Source organism: Hylobates moloch, unplaced genomic scaffold (genome assembly GCF_009828535.3).
Source record: "Hylobates moloch isolate HMO894 unplaced genomic scaffold, HMol_V3 SCAFFOLD_1, whole genome shotgun sequence".
Taxonomy (NCBI): domain Eukaryota; kingdom Metazoa; phylum Chordata; class Mammalia; order Primates; family Hylobatidae; genus Hylobates; species Hylobates moloch.
This window is the reverse complement of record NW_026652276.1, coordinates 77370949-77394244: the sequence shown is the minus strand read 5'-3', so window position 1 is coordinate 77394244 and position 23296 is coordinate 77370949. Positions and strand designations below refer to the sequence as shown.

General features: G+C 37.2%; 1 protein-coding gene across 1 annotated transcript in view; it reads left to right on the top strand.

Annotated features, from left to right (window-relative positions):
* Positions 1–23296, top strand: part of SCN2A (sodium voltage-gated channel alpha subunit 2) — a 195908-nt gene that overhangs the window by 19939 nt on the left and 152673 nt on the right. The window lies entirely within an intron of this gene.

Genomic DNA, 23296 nt, shown 5'->3' with positions numbered 1-23296 from the left:
CACTGATGTCAAGCCTGCTTGACATCATTTTCAACATCCCGTTCTCCTAAACAAAATCTTTAAGAAGCCCCAGTCTCCTGCTGTAGTCAATAAAATCAGTATTGAACTCCTGAACCTAATATTCATGACTTTCCACAAAATATCCACTATCCAATTCTAACAAACCAACTACAAAAAGGCATTTTTTAGGTAAGAGAGGAATTTTGAATATGGACAAGTTACTAAATAAAAACAAGGAATTATATTTATTTTGCTATGGGTAATAATGGCATTGTGTTATGTTAAAAATGAGGGTATATTTTGGAAATATATCCTGTATAACATAAGGATACAATGTTATAAAAATCTGGTTTTTGTTTTAAAATAATTCAGAAAGAGTAAAATAAATAGATGAATCAAGTTTGTTAAAATTTTGGAAATGGGTGCATATGGGGATAAGTCCATTATACTGTTCTTGCTGCTTTTGAATATGCTTGTTTTTCACAATACAATAAGTAACAAAATATTATAAATTATATAATCCATTGCATATGCTACCTGTTTCCCATACTTCTAAGAGCTGTTTTTCCCTACTCTAAATCCAACCACATTCTTCTATTGCTCTCTTTTGTCATTTATTATCTGTAGATGTGTATTAGAATTGTTAAATATTTTAGATCATCTAGTAGATTATAAACTTTATGAAAGCTTTAATATATTACTTGTCCTTGTATCTCAAAATTTTCTAATGTATTTTCTGGTACACAATAGCTTAAATAGTAAATAATTGTGTAAACAAATGGGCAAGACCATAAAATAAATTACAAACCTCTCTGAAAGAAAGGATTATTTCTTTGATAACAAAACTAATGCATTTTCTAATGTAGCATTTCTAGCCTGAGACCTAATTAAGCAACTGAAAAAAAGTGGTAAAATTAAGAGCCACTGTCAGCAGGAGTACTCATACCATAAATTTTTAATTGCTGAGTTTTGAGACAAATAATGACTTTTAAAAAGAGTAGGCAGAGTTTATCAATAATGATTCTCAAAATCTACCCAAATAAAAGGGTAGCAATAACACAATTGTTAAGCGGACAGAAATCCCATAGGGAAATGTTAATTGTGTTATAATGTTTTAAGCCTGGAGAACAGAAAGACTTAGAAGTAACTTTAAACATACAAAGTTTGTTCCTGTGGAGAAAAACCATAACCTATTATAGACATGCTCAACTGTATGGACAGATTCAAACAATTCTTTTCTCTCCCCTTATAAATAACACTAAGTATTTTGTAACATCTTTTGGAGGGCAACTGTATATTTATTTTTCTTGCAATAGATTAACAATACAAGTTTTATTTTTTTTTAATCTCTCTCTGGGCGAAAAAAAAAATAGCACCTTTACTTTCCTTATAAAATGTTTCTCTAGCTGGAGATATAATTTGCCCCAAATTGGCAACGTGTAGTCTTCCAGAAATATCTTTCCCTCTATCGGCCAGCAAGACAGATGGCCCTGGCTTTGGTCCCCATTGCTGTGTGTTACTGCACACCTGGACCTAATTGTTCAGTCTCAAGTGGAGCAGGTGAGATAAGGGTGGGCTGTTGTGCAGGAAATAAATGGACTTAACACAGTGGTTTGCTTCGGCACCAGGCAGTCTCATTGAGTGGGTGGGCAGGCTTTGGCTATGGGAGGCTCGAGAGGGAGCCAGATAGAAGGACAGGTAATGCAAACACAGACTTTAGATTCCAAAATAATTCCTGGCATTAAGGAGGGCCTGGCAGCCTGCTTACATAGTAGTTAAATGCTGGTTAACACCAAGGCAGGTGCTCTGCATGGGCTGGACAATTGCAAGCACTTGGATAAATATTAGTTGTTGATTTATTCTCACTGTTTTAAGAGTGTCGGTCTCCCAGCCTTCAGGTAGATTCTACCAATTTATTCCATCTATCCCCCTATTTAATAATTTATTCAGTTTTAAGAACACAGCAATGGAAGCAGCCATTGTTAAAGGAACGTTTCAGGTCACTTGACCTGGGTAGATTTGTAAACATAAATAAATGTCTATTGCCTGTTTAGCTCTATTTCTTAGGGGCGGAAGCGTCCAGGTAAGAATTTGTCATTCACCTATGCTATTTAATTATTATGACAGATTAAAGAAACATGCTGGATGTGTTTTTTTGTGAAAAAAAAAATCACATAAAATCAATGTAAGCAGGGGAATTGAGACAGGGAAACTTGTCTTTAAACTTCAAGGAAAAATTTGAGGCTGTAACTGTGATGTGTAAAAAATATTAAAGCTCAGGTTATTCACTTAGTTAACAAGTGTTTATGGAAAGCTTAGGGTGTTCCATGCATTCTTTGGGATGATGGGACATAAGTGAGAATAAAATACAGTCCCTGATCGCAACAAGCTCACAGTCTATAGAAGGGGACTGACAACACAAACAACATGGCAGTTTTAACATGGCTGCTTATCTGAAGCCTGAGGTATGCACAGGTGCTATAGAATACCTGACTGCAACGGCTCTTCAAAGAAAAATTATTTCTTCTCTTGATGTGAAATAGATAAAGCTTCAAAAATGGGATAGAAGGCTTTAAGACGTAGATGTTCTGAAGTCAATGACTTTACACAGAATGATTTATGTGAAGTGCATTAATCGGTACTGCTAGAAAGCTAATTTAAAGAAAATCATATGGCTATATTGACACGATGTGAATTTTAGAGCTCTTTAGATTGTAAGTGACAGAACTTCAGTTCAAAAGGCTTCAAGACAAAGGGGAAATAAAAGTCTCATGGAGGTAAAAATTTTAGGAGCTAGAGGTACTTTGGGCACGTCTGGGCCCAAGTCTTCAAATGATGGCATCTGGAATCTGTTCCTCTCACCTTTGGCCCAGTTTTCTTCTATGCTTCCTTCCTTGTTAGAGAGGTTATCAGCACATGATATACTCCTGCAAGTCCTGGCTGACATTCAGCAAGATTCAAGAACAGTGAGCATGAATATATTTTATTAACAAATACTTCATCAGAAATCCCAGAAAAACCTCTAATAGCTTCTGATTGGGTCTGGTGTCCAACCTTGGCTAATCCTAGGGGCCAGGACAATGTGAGCCTCTAAATAACCAAACCTGGGTCACATTACTATCTTAAGAGAAGGGAATCAAGTCAGCCCACCCAAATCAGGTTGACTGAGAGCAGAAGAGAGGTAGTTACCTGTAGGAAATTGGAGAACTCTTACAAAAAGTGAGCATGGTTGCTGGACTTTTTAATTACATTTTTTAAAATTTTAAGATAATTGTAGACTCGTGGGTTTTTACTGTTAAACATTTTTCTTAGATATTTAAAAATTAAAATCTATTCACTCAAAATTACTAAGCTATTTTCTCAAAGCCTGTTGTTTTATTTTTTTACATGGGATACATGTGCTGAATGTGCAGGTTTGTTACATAGGTATACATGTGCATTGGTGGTTTGTTGCACCTATCAACTCATCATCTAGGCTTTAAGCCCTGCATGCATTTGTCCTAATGCTCTCCCTCCACTTTCCCCACACTCCCTGACAGGCCCTGGTGTGTGATGTTCCCCTCCCTGTGTGCATGTGTTCTCATTGTTCAACTTCCACTTATGAGTGAGGACATGTGGTGTTTGGTTTTCTGTTTCTGTGTTAGTTTGCTGAGGATGATGGTTTCCAGCTTCATCCATGTCCTAGCAAAGGACACAACTCATTCTTTTTTGTGACTGTGTAGTATTCCATGGTGTATATGTGTCACATTTTCTTTATCCATTCTGTCATTGATGAGCATTTGGGTTAGTCCCAAGTCTTTGCTATTGTAAAAAGTTCTGCAATAAACATATGTGTGCATGTGTCTTCAGAGTAGAATGATGTATAATCCTTTGGGTATATACTCAGTAATGGGATTGCTAGGTCAAATGGTATTTCTGGTTCTAGATCCTTGAGGAATCACCACACTGTCTTCCACAATGGTTGAACTGATTTACACTCCGACCAACAGTGTAAAAGCGTTCCTATTTCTCCACATCCTCTTCAGCATCTGTTGTTTCCAGACTTTTTAATGATCACCATTCTAACTGGCATGAGATGATAGCTTATTGTGGTTTTAATTTGAATTTCTCTAATGACCAGTGATGATGAGCTTTTTTTCATATGTTTGTTGGCCATATAAATGACTTCTTTTGAAAAGTGTCTGTTTATATCCTTCTCCCACTTTTTGATGGGGTTGTGGTTTTTTTTGTAAATTTGTTTAAGTTCCTTGTAGATTCTAGATATTAGACCTTTGTCATGTGGATAGATTGCAAAAATTTTCTCCCATTCTGTAGGTTGCCTGTTCATTCCGACGATAGTTTCTTTTGCTAAACAGAAGTTCTTTAGTTTAATTAAATCCCATTTGTCAATTTTGGCTTTTGTTGCAGTTGATTTTGGCGTTTTAGTCACAAAGTCTTTGCCCATGCCTACGTCCTGAATGGTACTGCCTAGGTTTTCTTCTAGGTTGTTATGGTTTTAGGTCTTACATTTAAGTCTTTAATCCATCTTGAGGTTATTTTTGTATAAGGTGTAAGAAAGGGGTCCAGTTTCTGTTTTCTGATACTAAAAAGCTATGTGATATTAGGCAAGTCACTTGTGTTCTCATCTTTAAATGTAATTTTTCTGGTTCTATTTTATAGGATTATTCACAAGATTAATACAATGACACTATCTTTTTAAAATGGAAATTACTACTGAAATATTGTAGCATTTCTTTACAAGCATATATCTTTTAAACATGTATTTTTACTCACATTTGTATAAAGTTTTCTTTCTATTATATTATCTCTACCTCTTATGTACACAGAGAAACACTTGGGTTTAACATCTAATATGATCATTTAGCCTCTTACACTTTGAAGAAAATAAAGATTTGGATTTTCCATACTCCTACATTGATTCTTCATTGCTTATTTGTAGATTAATTAAGCAAGCATTATTTATATTGTCACTGACAGGCAGCATGATATAAGTGATGATAACTGTCAATAATGCAGCTTACTGGGTTTTTTTTTTTTTTTTTTTTTGAGTGAGTGGCATGAACATTTCTCTTCACTAATTAGAAATCTATTCTATACAACTCTTCCTTAGGGTTGACCAGTCCTGCCTTTCACTAAGAGGCTTCTCACAGTGAAAGGGCTGCCTGGGGGGCACTGGAAAGCTTAGTCAGCAGAGGAATGACCTTCTTCCTGAAGGCTGACTGAAGAAGGGAATGTGGCAATGAGCAAGAGGCTTCACAAATGACAGCTAGTCATTTGTGCTGGGCGTAGAGTCTTCTTGCCCGCATTCTAAGATGGTGGGGATGACAGGAGGTGGGTCTGCATCATCAGCTCAGCACACTGGCATGGAACCAGGAATGGACTGGGAGGTAAGATTTTGCTTAATGTCTCAGTTTCCTTAAGTCTTTTTAGAACAAAGCAGGACAAAAATTTTAAAATAAACTAGTATATGACCTTGAATGCATTAAACAAAACTATTCTACAAATTTTCAAGCTTAGAACACTCTTTCAGCACTGATTTTAAAAAATAAATTAAGATTAAGGAAGCAGTTTATATTTCTTAAATTAGTTTATTAATTGTTTTTCCTGAGTAGTAAAGTCTTAAGCAACAAGTAGACAATTTGTTAAGCAAGTAACAGTTATAATCATAAACCAGACTTCTCACCTCCTAAGGACCACTGCCAGCCCTCTAGAGTCTGACATAAGTAAATCACACAATCAAGCAAATTCTTGATCACCCCAGTGATCTAGATAGAAAAGCTCCAATAGAAAGGAAGGTCTATTCTGATTATGATGGGTTGGTGACATGGAGAAGGATTAATAATTCAGACTGTAGACAATTTTGGCTATATATTTAATACATATATACACAAAAATATGTATATTTATATATTGAAAGTGAATAATAATAGCTAATATATATGTAAATATAGAGAGTAATATTTAAATAACATGTAGAAACTTAAGTCCTACAATTCTATGTGTCACTGCACAATAGCAAGCTAACTGTTGAAGAAGAAAGTATGGACAGACTCCATTCCATAGATTATAAACCTGAAGGAAATAAATGAGGTACCAAGGCAAGCTTCTCTCCCACGTCTCTTTCATAAGTTGTGGGCATTGCATTTTCATAACACATCTTTACACCATTTTAAATATGAATGTCAATTGCAGGAAAGATTAAAGGCATTTTCCTAAGAGCTTAATTCACAGGGCGTGTCCTAAGTATTAGCAAAAGCGAAGTCCAGTATGGGTAAGAGCAAATAAAATGAGATTGCTGTTTAATAAGCCATATTTGTAATTGAACACAAGACTTTCCAGTGCTAGAACTAAAACTGCTTTCTGAGAGCTATCATATATCAGATGGTTTCCCTGAGCACTCGCAAATTAAAAGATTTTTAAAAATATAGTGCTATTCCATTTATGTGTTTTACACAGGGTTAGATTGATCACATTAATAATCAATAACATTTGGAAAGAAATGATGTTTGTTAAGCCAGCTTCAAGTTATGATTTATTTATTTTTATGTAGGGACTTGAGTTGGCTGGGAAAATAACTGCTCAGTTCTCTTTTGCCTGCCAAAAAGCAGACATTTTAGAAACAGTGATGTAAAAGTCAATAAGAATTATGTGGCTTCAAGTGGCAGAATACCTGCCTACAACTGGCTTGAGCATAGAGAGAGATTATTGGCTCATGATACTTCAAAGTCCAGAGGCTGGTATGGCTTCAGACAAGTCCACACCCAGGGAATCAAATGAAATCATTTGGATCCATCCTGTCTTCCAGCTTCACATTGTACCCAGATGTGAAGAATTTAGAAGCTTTTCTTTCCTCACTCCTTTCCTTTCCTCACTATTGGCTTTAGTCATAGATACGCTCTCCTGTCTTGTGCCACAGTGGCCTCCAGGAGCTCCATGTTTATATCCTTACAGTTCTAGTTCAATTGAAAACAGAGTCTGCCTTTCTTTAAACAGTTTCCAAGCTCTGATATTCCAATGCATTGGCTCTGATTGGGACTCATGTCCGGTCTTGAACCATGTTTGGTGACCAAAGGACTACAGAGTCTTAACCAAGTCTAACTACCTTATGCATTTGTGCCAGAAGCTGAAGGAAGTGTCAGCATCACCTGGGCAATAGGTATTTATCACGAAATAAACTTCCCTATTCCTCAACCCATCACATTATTATGTAGATTTGGTTAAAGTGAGGCTGCAATGATTTCCTCATCCTATGCAGCAGTTTCCTCTACCTGAGGGTTTCTTAAGCAAAATATTCCCAGAGCCAGACTTGAGAGGCATGTACCTTAGAATTCTTGAAGCCAGGATTTATGATTCAGTTCTAAGCTGAAGATGGTGAGTATTAATTGGGAAAGGATACAGGAAGAAAACCCTCTAAATTCTTCACATCTGGGTACAATGTAACATAAAAGGAGGAGCAAAGCTATTAAATTTGGGTAAAAAGGAAAGAATGTTAAGGATAGTCTAAAGATTGTGTCTTACCTATGTATATATGCTTTTAGCCAAATTGCCAGAAATAACAAAAGAAATGATAAATCTCCTGTTTAATCCTGATTACTGCAATTTATTCTGCACCCCTACTATTCCTCAGAAACCAATTTCCCTGGGTTCACTAATGTCCTAAAACTGCCAAATACAAGAACATATTCCTGTCCTTATGTTAGTTGTTATTTCTGTTTTATTTTGTAATCTTGACTCCTAATTCTATGTAATTCTGCTCCCTGATGGCTTTGATGACAACATTCATCTTAATGACTTTTCTCCTATTTCTGTGGTCCTGTTTCTAGTCTCTCATCATCCAAGCGAGAAACCGAGAGTGAGACTAAACTTATCCTTCATACATGTTCCTTCTCCAACACATTCAGTTTGATTTTTAACAACTTACATTAAGACGACTTGCATACTATAAAGCTCACTCATCTAAAATGTATGATGCAGTAAATTCTAGTATAGTCACAGATTCATGCAACTATCACCACAATCAATTTTAGTACATTTTATCACCCCCAACAAGAAACTCCATATTCATTAGCAGTCACTTTCCATTTCCCCCCAACTTTCCATCCCTGCATCCTCAGCCCTAGGAAACCACTAATCCACTTTCTGTCTTTATCAATTTTCCTATTCTAAATGTTTCATATGAATGGAATTATATGTGATGTGGTCTTTTGTGACTGGCTTCTTTCCCTTAGCATAATAAACTTTGAGGCTCAACCGTAATATAGGATGTATCAGTATTTCACTCATTTTGTCAAATAGTATTTCATTATATAGCTATATCAAATTTTATTTATCCATTCATCAGTTGATGGTCACTTAGGTTGTTTTCACTTTTGGGGGATTATGAATAATCCTACTAGTAGCATTCATGTACAAGTTTTTGTATGAATGTATGTTTGTATTTCTCTTGAGTATATACCTAGGAGTAGAATTGCTAGATTTATTTTATCAGGGTGCCAATCCCATTTGTGAGGGCTTCACCCTCATGACCTAACCATCTACCAAAGGCCCTACCTCCTAATACCATCAGCTTTGAGATTAAGATTTCAACATGTGAATTTTGACGAGACACAAATATGCAGTCTCATAGCATATGTATTAGTTCATTTTCACATTGCCAAAAAGAAATATCTAAGACTGGGTCATCTATTTTTCTTTAAAAAAGAGGTTTAATTGGCTCACAGTTCTACAGGCTGTACAGGAAGCATGGCAGCAACTGCTTCTGGGGAGGCCTTGGGGAGCTTACAATCACGGCAGAAGACAAAGCCAGAGCTAGCATCTTCACGACATGGCCAGAGCATGAGGAAGAGAGATGGGGGAGGTGCCACATACTTTTAAACAACCAGACCTTGTGATAGATCTATCATGAGGACAGCACAAAAGAGATAGTGATAAACCAGTAGAAACTGCCCCCATGATCCAATCACCTCCCACCAGGTCCCACCTCCAACATGGAGGATTACAATTTGGCACCAGATTTGGGTGGGAACACAGATCCAAACCATATCAGCATACCTACTCTTCTTTCCATTTTGTGACCTCTGTCATAGTTTAGGACCTCATTAGTTTTCTTTTTTTTCTTTTCTTTTCTTTTTTTTTTTTTTTTTGAGACAGAGTCTCACTATGTCACCCAGGCTGGAGTGCAATGGTGTGATCTCAGCTCACTGCAACCTCCGCCTCCCTGGTTCAAGCGATTCTCCTGCCTCAGCCTGCTGAGTAGCTGGTATTATAGGCATGGACCCCCATGCCTGGTTAATTTTTGTATTTTTAGTACAGACGGGTTCCACCATGTTTGCCAGGCTGGTCTTGAACTCCTGACCTCAGATGATCCACCCGCCTCAGCCTCCCAAAGTGCTGGGATTATGGGTATGAGACACTGTGCCTAGCCTAGGACCTCATTAGTTTTCACTGGGATTAGGGAATATATATTTATAGACACAGTATGTGTGTGTGTTTTAGTATGTATGTATGTAAGTGTATGTGGGTGTTTGTGTGTAATCTCATCTATATATACCCATATATATATTGCTCTTTGTGTGGTGGTAAACTTCCCTTTTCAAGGAAGGGATTACTTTCTGAAGAGTTAAAGGTTTAAAATGAAAATAATCTGAAAAGCAATTCCTCACTTTCTCACAAACTATGAGACTGAGTCCTTAGAAATCAGTTTTTTGCTTTGTTCTTTAAGAAGTAAATGATAGGAAGAGGGCTGAGTAATTGAAATGAGGAAAGTGATCTTATTAAATAGACTTTGAATCCCAATTATACTTAAAATGTATTTCTTTCTGTAGCCAAAAATGTAATAAACATGAATAAATCTTCTTTATCATCATTTATAATATCATCTGTACAGATAATCTAATAACCTCTATGGAATGTCTGCTCTGTTCTAGGCACTCTACATTTTTTTAACTTAATTTCACAACCTTACAAGGTAGTTACAGATGAGTATCACAGAGGTATTAACTGATACTAGAAAGGTTAAGTGAAGTACCCAGGGTCGCAGAGCTAGTTTGGATCTGTGTTCCCGCCCAAATCTGGTGTCATATTTTAACGAGGATTTCACCCAAGGATTCTCTTGCTCTAAACCCACATTCTTTCTTAGGCCAAGTACACATCAAAGCATTATTCTATTATTTAAGTGTCAGAATAATGAAAAAAAAAACAGCATTTCTTAGAGAAGAAAGGTAATGTGGGCTGAGGCTGTCAAGGACGGGATCAGAAAGAGGTGACTTTTAAGCCAGCCCTCAGGAGGAGGTGGAGAGAAGGTAGAGATGTTTTGCCATAAAGAATAGCATGGCTATCATTGATAGGAGCTGAATTATGAGAACACATGGACACAATGGGGGGATCAACACACACTGGAGCCTGTTGGAGTGGGGTAGGATGAGGGGAAGGAGAGCATCAGGGAAAATAGCTAAAGGATGGTGAACTTAATACCTAGGTGATGGGATGATCTGTGCAGCAAACCATCATGACACACATTTACCTATGCAGCAAACCTGTACATCTTGCACATGTACCCTGAGATTAAAATTAAAGATGAAGAAAAAAAAGAATAGTATGGCATAAGGAAATAAATAGTCTCATAGAACATTCAGTCTGGGCCTCATAAGAGAGTGCTTTTTTTTTTTGCTTCATCTCTTTGGGACAAATGTTCCTGCTTGATTTAATAGAAATGGTATATTCTCTGCAGATACCTTTGAGCCATACTCTGAGATGCAGAGATATTTTATGTTGGAACCAGCTCTGTCAGCATGCTTGAATAGGCAGAATTATTCCTCTAAGCTATCTGAAATGGAGCTGAGTTACCAATAAGCAAATCATAACACACAAGAATGGAAAAGACGAACATTTATTCCATCCAACTAGTGCTTACATTAATCTGATTAATTAAAGCATGAATGAAAACTATTTACTTGTGAGTGTTGTGAAAGAGCAGCATTAAATTAGCCCTTCACCCTAGGAGACACACTGTGATTGTTGGCTCTTATTCTGTTTTTAGCCTCATTGCTTTCTTGTGTTTCCTACTAGTGGAAGCTGGGACAGTGCATAGCCAGTGAAGGCTTTCTCTTATTTGACTGGTGACCAGACTCAAACAAAAGCAAAGTTTTTATATTGAAATTCTTCAAGAAACTTGCCATCAGACGAGTACATATGCATGACCACAAGGCCACTACCCAAATGGAGACAACAAAATGAGGGTCATCTTTTGCCTTTTTGAAGATTTTTCCAGAGTTCCCAGTTGGGTTTAATCTAATTAAGTTTCCTCTAAATATTTTTATAAACAACAAGTTTATTTCCCGTTTTCTATTGTTTGCATTAACTAGGGGGTTTAATAATTTCTCATATTTATCAGTGGAGATAAATTATTTTTATTGAATATATTCTAGCAAAAGATGCTTTGAAGTTTTTTTTTTTTTGGAAATACTTAAGAACCTAAAGAATGTGACCAAAAATTGCTCATAAAATAGCCTGTTGCTCAGGGTCTTATGTTGGCTTGGTTTCTGGCTTTGACCTTGCAATGTCTGTCTATAGTGACCACATTAAATGTTACTTGGACTTAATAAGATCTTCTGCCTTCAAAGATGAAGCAAAAAGTGTTGATAGTTTTTAAAATAAAGAAATGAAAGCAATAGGGTGTGAGAAGTGTCTTAAAATTGAAATAAACTCAAAATAAAATTGAGTTTATAAGAAACTGGTTATGACATGGAGTGCCATAAAACTGAAAATATTTGACTGTAGAGATTTCTTGGTAAAGAAGAGCAATATTTGGAATCATAATTTTAAATATAACGTCAAGTTCTGTTTAAATAAACATAAAGTTTATTTAAAATTTAGACAAGATAGAAGGCTAGAGAAAGAAAGGGAAGCTTTATTTAGTAAGTCAAAATATATGTTATAGCATTTATCAAATTCATAAGATATTTGACCAAGTGATAAATATAAAGCTTATATTCTGAAAGTGTAGACAAAAAATGCAACCAGATTTGTGGTGGAAAGTTGTTTAAGTATATTGATAATATCCTTTTAAAATTTGTCCACCTGAAGCCTCTCTTGATCACCTGCTTGCCTCCAACCTTGGAAATTTTGTTAGCTCTGCCCCTAATACTTGGCTGTCTCTATTACATCTGTAATACTTGGCTGTATTATGAAGTATATCCCACTCAGTGGTAATCTTGGTTTTGTTTCCTTCTCATCTATTAGAAGGTGAACAACTTGAAGCAGAGGCTTTGCCTTGTCTTTGTGTCTCTGGCACCTTACCAAAGGCCTGCTAATAAATAATTATCATATTGAATGGGTCTACACAATGTTCTCAGTATGCTCAGACATCTGTGATCACCTTTACTTACAGAGACAGGGCAGGTTTGAAATATTTGCCCCTACCTTTTTAAGCTAATACCTGGAGGTGCAAACTAGGTGGAGCAGAGCCCAGAAGCTATTTCTAGGAAGAAAGCATTTCTCTGATCCTTTGCTTCTGCCCACAGTGTTAATAACATTTTGTTCTGCACCCACACTCTCAATTTCATTCCAGCTGGGACTCTTCTGATTAGCAGCCTGCTCTTTGCCTTCCCAGAGACAGAATAAAAGGAGAAGGAGCCACAATAACAGTGTTTATGTCAATGTCAAAGGAGAAAAATAAAAATTCAAAATTGTCTTGGATATTTTTTTTTTTTTTTTTTTTTTTTTTTTTTGTTGCCCAGGCTGGAGTGCAGTGGCATGATCTCGGCTCACTGCAACCTCCGCCTCCCGGGTTCAAGCGATTCTTCTGTTTCAGCCTCCCGAGTAGCTGGGATTACAGGCATCCGCCACCATGCCTGGCTAATTTTTGCATTTTCAGTAGAGGCTGGGTTTCACCATGTTGGTTAAGCTGGTCTCGAACTCCTTACCTCAGGTGATCCTCCTGCGTCAGCCTCCAAAATGCTGGGATTATAGGCATGAGCTACCGTGCCTGGCCTCAGGAGAGTTATTAAGCACGTCCTGCTGATAACTTCAAAATATTTTTGTATTAGTTTGTGATTTCAGAAACACCTTCACAAACCTTTTTTTTTTAAATTTGATTGATCCTTATAGCAACATTGTCAGTTTTGGTGAGGGAGGGAGCTATAATGCTGTATCCACACAAAGGAATCTGCTTTAGTTGATTGGTAAAGTCTTCACAAGACCTGGAATTTACAAGATTGGTAGCTTGATATACAGATGATATTGGAAAGGGAAAAATGTTACCAATGGAGATAACAATGTGAGAATGAAACAGACGCATAAAAATGTATGTTATAATTCAGAATACTCAGTAGTACAGAAACTAAGGGTACATGGTGAAGAGGGGTGGAACCTACAAAGGTAAAGCAGCCAGGAATCACATCAGAAAGGATCTTGCTTGCCATGCTAAGGGGCTTGCACTTCATCCTTGGACAGTAGTGAGTCCCTGAACGCTGTTTAATAGAAGACAGCTACGACTAGTTCTGTGCTTCATAAAAATTATTCAGAAGCATTGTTGCTCATGATTAGAACAGAAGCATGCCCTTTTTTCTGCTTCAAAATATATTGTATTCACACTTGAAATTCAATTGCATGATCCTACCCAAAGTAAAGGGCAATTACCAACCTGCTCACTGTAAATCTCACTCTTCTCCGAAGAAAGAGTCTCCAGATGAAAGTGAGGGGGACTTCTGCTAATTACAGGGATGATCCCAGATACATTTAAATTTTATTAAAAATCATTTGCTACTATTAGCCCATTATCATTATTAGTAAATTAAATATGATATTCTTTACATTTAAAACATTGCATCTGATCAGAAAGAAATGATAGTGGAAGAAGGAAGGCAGAAGAAGAGCAATCAGAGCAGTAGGTGGAGAACCAGGAGAGAGACCTGACTTATTGGGGCATGGCAGAGAACCTGAGCTTTGTTGCTGTAACCACAACTGCTACTGAATTTATCCCAACAGCAAAACTCCCACTCTTATATTTTAAGCCTTCTCTGCTGGTACCCTGTTCTAAACTTACAAGGCTGGATGACTCCTAACAAGTGTTAAAAATACTTGACTGTAGCCTAGGGATGTATATTTTTTTAATGTGTGGGTAAAGAGTTTTCCTTCTTCAACAAGTTCAATTGAAGAAAGCATTTTATGCCTATTTCAAAACACATGCACAAATTTAGGAGCGGTGAGATGAATTCTTTTGCAGCTATTTTGATTTGTGTTGTTTCCCCCTTGGAATCTGTGGATAGAAACTGTTATATTAGGCTCCACATAATTAGTTATATTTCAACTTGAACTTTAAAAGTAGGGCTGGAGACCTGAGGTAGTGATTACCCCAAGGATCCTTTTATCCTTTTAAGGGCAGATGAGGTAGATGAGTCTCTACTTTTATAACTAGAAGAATTTGATAGGCTAATGTTTCTGATGATATGTTCTGTTAAAAAAAACTAACCCCGAGATACTCTTTAAAAAGAGTTCTGTTGTCCAATATTTATTCTAAATTCTTCTTATAAAAAGCTCTCTATTAAAGAATCATAATACACATTAGTGATCTAAATATCTTAAGAAATCCTTCAGTAACAAAATTAATCCGTTTAACATTTTATTGCTTGCCCTCTACTTCCTCTCTTCTTATCATGGGTCAGAATGTGGACATGAATGTCAGCCAATCTCAAATATGAGGCTGAGGAAAATGCCCTAAGAGGGAACACAATAGTAAAATGGGTCCCTGTCCACCTCGCAAAGCAAAGCCTGCCTTTCAACCTAGACTTTTATGGGGAGATCATTTTTTGTCCTGCTTTAGTGAGGGTTTTTAAGTTTCATTTGTTGAAACTGCCACCTGCTTCGGCCTCCCAAAGTGCTGGGATTATAGGCGTGAGCCACCGTGCCCGGCCCCTACATTATAGTTTTCTTAAGTCTCTATTTTAGTCAGGGTTCTCCAGAGAAACAGAACCAATAAGATAGATAGATGATGATGATAGATAGATAGATAGATAGATAGATAGATAGATAGATAGATAGATAGATGATAGATAGACAGACAGACAGACTATATGGGATTTGTTAGGGAAATTGGCTTAAGGAGTTATGGAGGTTAAGAAGACCCAGGATGGACCATCTGCAAGCTGGAGAACCAGGGAAGCTGGTAGCGTGGATCAACCCAAATCTGAAGGCCTCAGAATCTGGGAAGCCAGTGGTGTAATTCTCAGTCTGAAGTCAAAGTCCTGAGAACTCAGGGGGCCACTGGTGCAAGTCTAGGAGTCCAAAGGCCATAGAACCTGGAGTTCTGGTACACAAGGACAGGAGAAGAGGGATGACCTAGTTCCAGAAGACCGAGAAAGAGAAAGTGATTATGCCTTTCCTCTGCCTTTTTGTTCTCTCTGAGTCTCAGCCAATTGAATGGTGCTCACCAACACTGGGTGAGGGTGGATCTTGCTTCCTTATTCAGTCCAGCAAGTCCAATGCTAATCTCCTCCACAAGTGGCCTCACAGACACACAAAGAATTAATACTTTGCCGACTATCTGAGTACTCCTTAATCCAGTCAAGTGGACAGGTAAAATCAACCATCACTGTCACCTACCTTTTCTGAGGATCAATCTCCTGATTTATAAAATAAGAGAGAAGTTTACATATTCACTCTGGTCATGGTATCTTGTTGTTTAAGAGCCAAAGTGGATGTAAGAGCCAGCTGTCCCTACATCAGACTCTGTATCAGAAACCTTTTTTTTTTTTTTTTTTTTTTTTTGAGACGGAGTCTCGCTCTGTCGCCCAGGCTGGAGTGCAGTGGCGCAATCTCGGCTCACTGCAAGCTCCGCCTCCCGGGTTCATGCCATTCTCCTGCCTCAGCCTCTCCGAGTAGCTGGGACTACAGGCGCCCGCCACCATGCCCGGCTAATTTTTTTTTTTTGTATTTTTAGTAGAGACGAGGTTTCACCGTGGTCTCGATCTCCTGACCTCGTGATCCGCCCGCCTCGGCCTCCCAAAGTGCTGGGATTACAAGCGTGAGCCACCGCGCCCGGCTTCAGAAACCATTTGACAACACCTCTGACAGGTGTTCAAATTCTAGTAGAATTCAGAGAAATATCTGTCTGCCAAGGCAGCTCTATTTATTGCCATCAGTTATCATTAAGTCCTTTCTAGTACTGAGCAAAAATGTAATGGCAAAATCAGCTAGAACTTGGAGATTTGAGTCCTCCTTCTTCACCTGGTCACATGTGAGTCAACTGGCAGTCCTCATTATTCACCTTTCCACTAAATTTTACCATCTATCTTCATAATTTTTCAGATATTATACTTCATTGTTCAGCAATCTCATCTGCAAGCGTTTGTTTCTCTTTCCATCCACTCTTCCAAAAACTCTGTCACATCATCTTGGGGAACATTGAAAGTCACTGCTGGATATTTGATATCTGGTGACAGCTTTATCTTTCTTCTGTATGGGTTCAACTTGGATTTCAACAATGATATCTTTTATTCTTGACTCACCATTCCATCTACTCCACTTGTACATGATAATGTGGCTTCAATCCCTGCTATAAACACGGTTTAGGATGCTACTTCTGCATATTTTGCCCCATCTTGCTCCATAGCCACATATGAAAACTTGTAGCTTGGCCCCTAGACTCCTTTTATCCAAAAAGGAGATGGGTTAGATTTCCAAATATGCAGGCATTTCCCCACAGGTCTTCTGCATACAGAAAAGATAAAGATAAAAATGGAAACTTAAAACAACCTCTGGCAATTCAGTGGGACTCTCTTGTGTACGTGATCACAAGCATCTGAAAAATGCTAGATGAGGTATTAGATCTGGGAGATACTGGTTTTATCAAGCATATCTTGTCGTTTCTAACGTTTTCTAGTTACTGACAATGAGTCACTGCTAATTTTTCCATCCTTTTTGTCGCAATTACTGACCTCAAGAAGGCAAAGAGTTTCATGTGTTCTCTGAATGGATTTGAAGCCTTGTGCATCCAAAGATTCTGTTGACTTCCACCCTGCAAACTGACTTTGATGTACCGATGACTCCAGCAGGCTGGGAGTATATTACTTCCCCAGGAAAACTCTGTCCCATTTCTGTTTATGCATGTAGCTGTCCTTGCTGAGGCAGTAGGATCAACTAACCAACAAAATCTTCTCTGAGGCCTGAGCACTTTCCTTTGGGGCCACCTTCTTGAGTTCAGCCTGCATCACTCACTAACCTTGGTTGGTCACAGGAACAGTTATGACAGTACATCTGCACAGATGACGAAGGCATGACTAGCTTAAGGGCCTTCTATGTCCCTTCCTTTACCACTAACCTTAGGATAGAGTTTATTTCTGATAGTTCCATTCTGGCGGTGGTATTCTACACCTTTGCTGAACACATTTAAGCTACTACTCTGATTTCAATTCTCCTCTCTACTTCAGCATCTCAGTGATGAACTACATTCTTAAAACAATGTTAGTCCACCCAGAGGACTCTGTATTGCTAGTCAATTTTTAGAACAAGGAAACACTCAGTGGAGTCGAACCCAAGGGAAGAACAATTAGGCTATATATATATATGGGTATGTGTGTATATATATTGTGTATCTATATATATGTATTTAATAGATTTATGTTTATTTTTCCATATATGTTAAGTACAAATTTGGAAGCATAAGATGACTTCTCTGCAATTATTTTGATATGTGTTGCTTCCCCTTTGGAATCTGTGGATAGAAACTATTATATTAGGTTCCACATCACTAGTTATATTTCAACTAAAATTTTATAAGTGGGGCTGGGTATATGTGCATCTCTACTTGATATAGCTGCATCATCCAATGATGGGTATATATGCATCATCCAGTGATGCTGGGTGCTGGAAGATTGCCATTTAGTACCCAGGTGGCAATTAATTTTGTGGTATTATATTTCTGGGTGTTCTCTCCATTCCTGACATTCTTTATCATCTATGATTCAATTATTTGCCTGGCTCAAGAAAGCACCTTTATTTCCCAGTGAACCACGATGTGATAGAGGTGACTTTAAGTAACTGGTTTATTGTGATCAACACGGGTCAAAGGAATAGGTGTGCAGTGCCACTCCAGAAACTTACCAGAGAGTACTTATGTGTTCTACAAAGTGAACCTGGAGGCACAGTTTCTCCAGAATTCATCTTCCTCTGCCCACTCCACCAACAGAACAGTTGGCATCCTTTAGACCAGGGGTCCCAACCCCCAGGCTGCAGACTAATATGGTCCATGGCTTAGGCTCCATCATTCTAGGGTTTGATTTTTAGTTTACTTTTCTTGTTTGCCATACTGGAATTTGCTAATATAGCTGTGGTCCCTGTACCTTATTATGGTGTAACAAATGCAGTAAGGATTGGGGCTTCTTCTGATAATTAAGACTTCCATCTGCCCTTCCTAGGTTCAACTTTAATACTTCCTACAGATGGGCAACAGGGCTATCTGCTCAGTGCAACCCCCAGAATTCCAATTGTCTGTGCTGTCTCCACTCCATACCATAACTAAGCCTAGGGAGCTCCTCCTGAAGTTCTTCATTGGGCTAAATTAAGAACAGGATCGTCGTTCTCTATCTGGGTGTTTTCTACCCCACTGAGAGAGGTGAAATTGTCAGAACAAAAATTTAGGAATTTACCAAATGCAGTTTTTTTTGGCTGATAATTACTATGATTAACAATAATGACAATGATAAACTTAGAAAAATTAAACACTAAACAATGGCTACTCTAAGAACACTGAAATGACTTTATAGTTTACTATCAGTCTTTCATCTTTCAGGGATATTTTTGTGGACATCTGGTGATCACATTTTAGTATTGGGTTCAGAGAGTATCAATTTACCTGTTCCTTCATCATGCTATATTGAGTTATTTTCTCCACCATAAAGGTAGACCTACTGATGAGAATTGTCAGGACAACCTTTGTGTATTTCTGTTACCCTCAGCAAGGTGCTACCAGCCAGCATTAGTGTATTTCTGGTGTTGGTAACAGGATCATGTGAGCCTTGTAGATGAGAAGTCCTTGTTGCCCAGGGGATCATGGAATGCTGCTGTCTTTCAGACAGCCATCTTCGGGGAAGAGAAGGGTCTCTGGCAGAGCTCTATGGATCCTGCACATCTCTTTCACCTCTCTGCCTTGTTCTTTCACTCATTAATTTCTTGACAATTTATTTTCCTTAATAACTCTAGTTCCTTCTGTTTATCTTCTTCTGTCAATCCTTGCATCCATTGCAAATCCATCACCCGCTCTGAAATACCACACCGAATGGAGGTACTCCTAAAGACCTTCCTTCTTTTCCACTCTTGTTTTACCCTTGGCTTACACAACTGGTGAACAACTGGAGCTGAGGACAAAAAGCACATAAATTCCAAAGGTCAGTGGAATCACTTCCTCGTAGTTTACATCTCCTGTGTCTTAAGTAGAACTCAAATAGAACATAAGCATTGAGAACAGAGGTCTGAGTTGGAGGTCAAGACATAGTTTACTAGCTGAGGGACTTTGGCTTTATTTTTCTCATCTCTAAGAGGGAAAAGATAAAAATCTACTTCACAGACCTGTTGCTAGGAATAATGAGATAGTTTATGTACAGTACTTAGCACATTGCTTGGCACATAAAAAGTGCTCAATAGCCGGGCGCGGTGGCTCACGCTTGTAATCCCAGCACTTTGGGAGGCCGAGGCGGGCGGATCACGAGGTCAGGAGATCGAGACCACGGTGAAACCCCGTCTCTACTAAAAACATACAAAAAATTAGCCGGGCGTGGTGGCGGGCGCCTGTAGTCCCAGCTACTCGGAGAGGCTGAGGCAGGAGAATGGCGTGAACCCGGGAGGCGGAGCTTGCAGTGAGCCGAGATCGCGCCACTGCACTCCAGCCTGGGTGACAGAGCGAGACTCCGTCTCAAAAAAAAAAAAAAAGAGTGCTCAATAAATGTTATATATTTATAACATTATTTGTAACACCTCCTCTTTCAAGGAATTATGCGAATTATTCTGTTTGTCAGACTTTGTTTATGGAAATTATGTCCTTTTGATGGCCCAATTTTTCTTTTCCTTTGTTTCTTCATCTTTTGATAACATACTATTAAATGTCAACAATTCATACTAATTGGAACTAGCGTAATAAGCTGTCCCCCTCATCAGTATTAGCAGTCTTGGAACATGGCATAAAAATATGCCCATTTTGGCTTACAGGTCCTTGATTCTCTAATGATAATAGTGCAGGAAAAACATTAGATATGGAGTTCAACTTTTTAAAACTGTCTTGATGCTGGTGACCAATAATTTAAAAGAGGTTAGCATATTTTAAGGTGACTAAAACAGTACAAATGAAATTGCCATTTAAAAATGTCTGTTCATTTGCTTTTCTCCAATGCAGATAGTTTAAATAAGAAGAAGTGATGCAAGAAAAATGTAAACAAATATTAGGTATAAACTAGGAACTTAGTCTTCTTTTATTTTCTGAATCAGGTGGATAATATTTAAAAGTCTGGGTGAATGATAAATGGTAGAAAAAATTAAATAACAGTCAATATGCACAACTTAATGGAGGTAAAATAAGGCTTACTTACTTTTATCTCTATAAATTAAAATAATTTTGAAAATCAAGCTGCCAAAATAAAAGTGTGGATTTTATCATTAAAGCAATGCCCGAGAGACATGTTATTGAGAAATTATGTGGCACTGGTTTGTTGTTACTAGCCAAATGAATGCCTAACTCAAATTGATTTCATAAAGAATTAGTGTGTGTATGTACTTGTGTGTCTGTGTGTGTATATGTGTGTATATATATTTATATACACATGCACACATATCTACCATGTGACATGTTGCTATTTTTACAACTTATTTTAAAGCAGCTAACATTTTCTAGATGAAATTAAACATTTTCCATAAAAATAAAATTACAATAGTTACCTCAAAGTTTGTTTATCCTGGAAAAAAAAGGTGCTAACATGATATAAGAGTTGTTCAATAATGTTTTACCAAAATTTTGTCAGAACTCCATTAAAAACAATTCAAGACCATAGTGGCCTAATTTCAACACTGGCATCATTAACCTAACATATTTATGGAATATTCACTATATGTTCTGTTTTCTGCTTAAGTATATGAATTAAACATAGTTTAAATAGTTTACTCAAAGAACATGCTGTTTGCTTCATTGATTTCACAGTCTATGACATGCATATTAATAAGAACATAGGAATCCACACACAGAAATAATAGCATTCCTATTGTGCATTAATAAAAATGTATGAATTTTCTATGATTATTTGGGTGGGTCTTATATTTCAGATACTGTTCTGTGAACCACGTTTACGGAAGTGATCAAAACAGGCAAACATCTCTGCCTTCAAGGAATTTACATTTTTCTTGGAGGAGGCAGACAATAGACACAATATATAGTATGTCAGCTAAGTACTAAAGGGAAAAATCAGAGGAGGGGATAGTGTGTGGTATTGAGGGTCAAGGCCAGCCTCAATAAGAAGGCAGCTGTGAGCTGTGACAAGAATGAGGGAAGTGAGCCATATGGAGCCCATTTAAGAGATTTCCAGGCAAAGAGATTAAAAGGTGGACACCTCCTCAGGAATGGACATACCTGCCATGTTTGAGTAATGAGAAAGAAGATAAAATGGCTAAAGAAGAGTGAGTGAGGGCAAGAATAACATCAGAGAAGTAAAGGAGTCCAGATTGTGAGCATTGTGAACACTGGGGAAGGCATAGACTTTATTCACAAGGAGATGGGTAGCTACTAAAAAGTTTTGAGAAGAAGAGTATGTGATATGACTTAGGGTTGAAAAGGATTGCTCCAGTTTCTGTGTCATATAACCGTATGGTCTTGAAACTGGGATGTTGTATCCCTAGGGGCATAAGATGGCATGCCTAGAGGTACACAAAATCCCAGGATCAGTTAGGCACATCTTCCTGAAGGATAAAATTTACCCTCAAGACTATGGGGAAAATGATTACTGTGTTAAGAAAAACATTTAAATTTTATATAAATTATTGTAAAATTCCCATGATTTTAAAAATAAAGTATCAATAATATTTCATATATGTGGCATCTTAGGCTTTAATCTTATGGGTTTAAGCTTCTTGGCCATCAGGAGTAATTTGTTGAAATTGCAAATTAATTTGGTAAAATCATCATAATTATGTGCCCTGAGAGTTTATGTATCTTATGATAGTGCAGGAAACTTGTGAGATGAAATAGTTGAGTGTATACATTAAAATAATTAATCTACCAAGTCACTTTAATTATTTATTTGTTCAGTGTTAAAAATATATTTTCAAAACCAAACTAATACATCTTAATAATGTTGTAGAAATGGAAGTAAGGGAAAATTTAAGAAACTGGGTTTGTTCTTCTGACTTGCTTATTAATACTGGATAAGTTACTGAAGAGTGGGCTTTGGTTTCCTCATCTATTTAATAGTGTGGGAACAACCTTATGCTAAAGCAATCTATTCAGTATAACTTTAGCACATAGAAAATAAAATATTATGAATCCAAAGAAAGCGTAGCTTGCGATCATGTATTTTATTAAATGTATTTATCAGCATTTTGGCTTCTGATGGACATGTGTATATACATATTTCGTGGATAAAAAAATTACTTAACTATTTTTATATTAGATACTATCAATTATTCTGGCTTATCTGGGGACTTTTAATGGTAAATTTTATATCAAATCTGACAAAGAGTATTTCAGACCCGTTTAAGACCTAGAACTCATCACGAGTTCTAAAATTGGTTCTCAGCACCATGGACAGCGTTACTGCAATAGGAAATTAAAGATCAATTTGGCCCCAAATTAAAATGGTATTGTAAAAAAGTGGGAAAAAAAATGCTTATCCTTTGACTTCAAGTTTAAAAAAAAAGATCCTGGCCTTCACAACTGTTCATAGAAAGAGTAATTAATTAAACAAACATGTATTGAGAACATCATATGCTCAGTAAAACTTTGATTCTATAAATGGTGTCATTTACCAAATGGATTCTTTTGATGATTTAATTTTCTCTTATCTCTCTAAGAAGATGTAACTACACACCATAGTATACTACTACAATTATCAAATTTCATATTGCATGTAACTTGTCATCTGTATTTTTGTATTTAGCTCAGATTAACTAAAGATTTTTCAAGTTTGTCTTTAAGTCATTTAATTTTCCTGCTTTATCTTTAACCTTTCAACATTCCTCCAAACAATAACAACACAAGTGTTGTGTGTTAACTTCTCTAGTGAAAAAAACTTATACTTCTCCACAAAGAGATATGATGTTCATT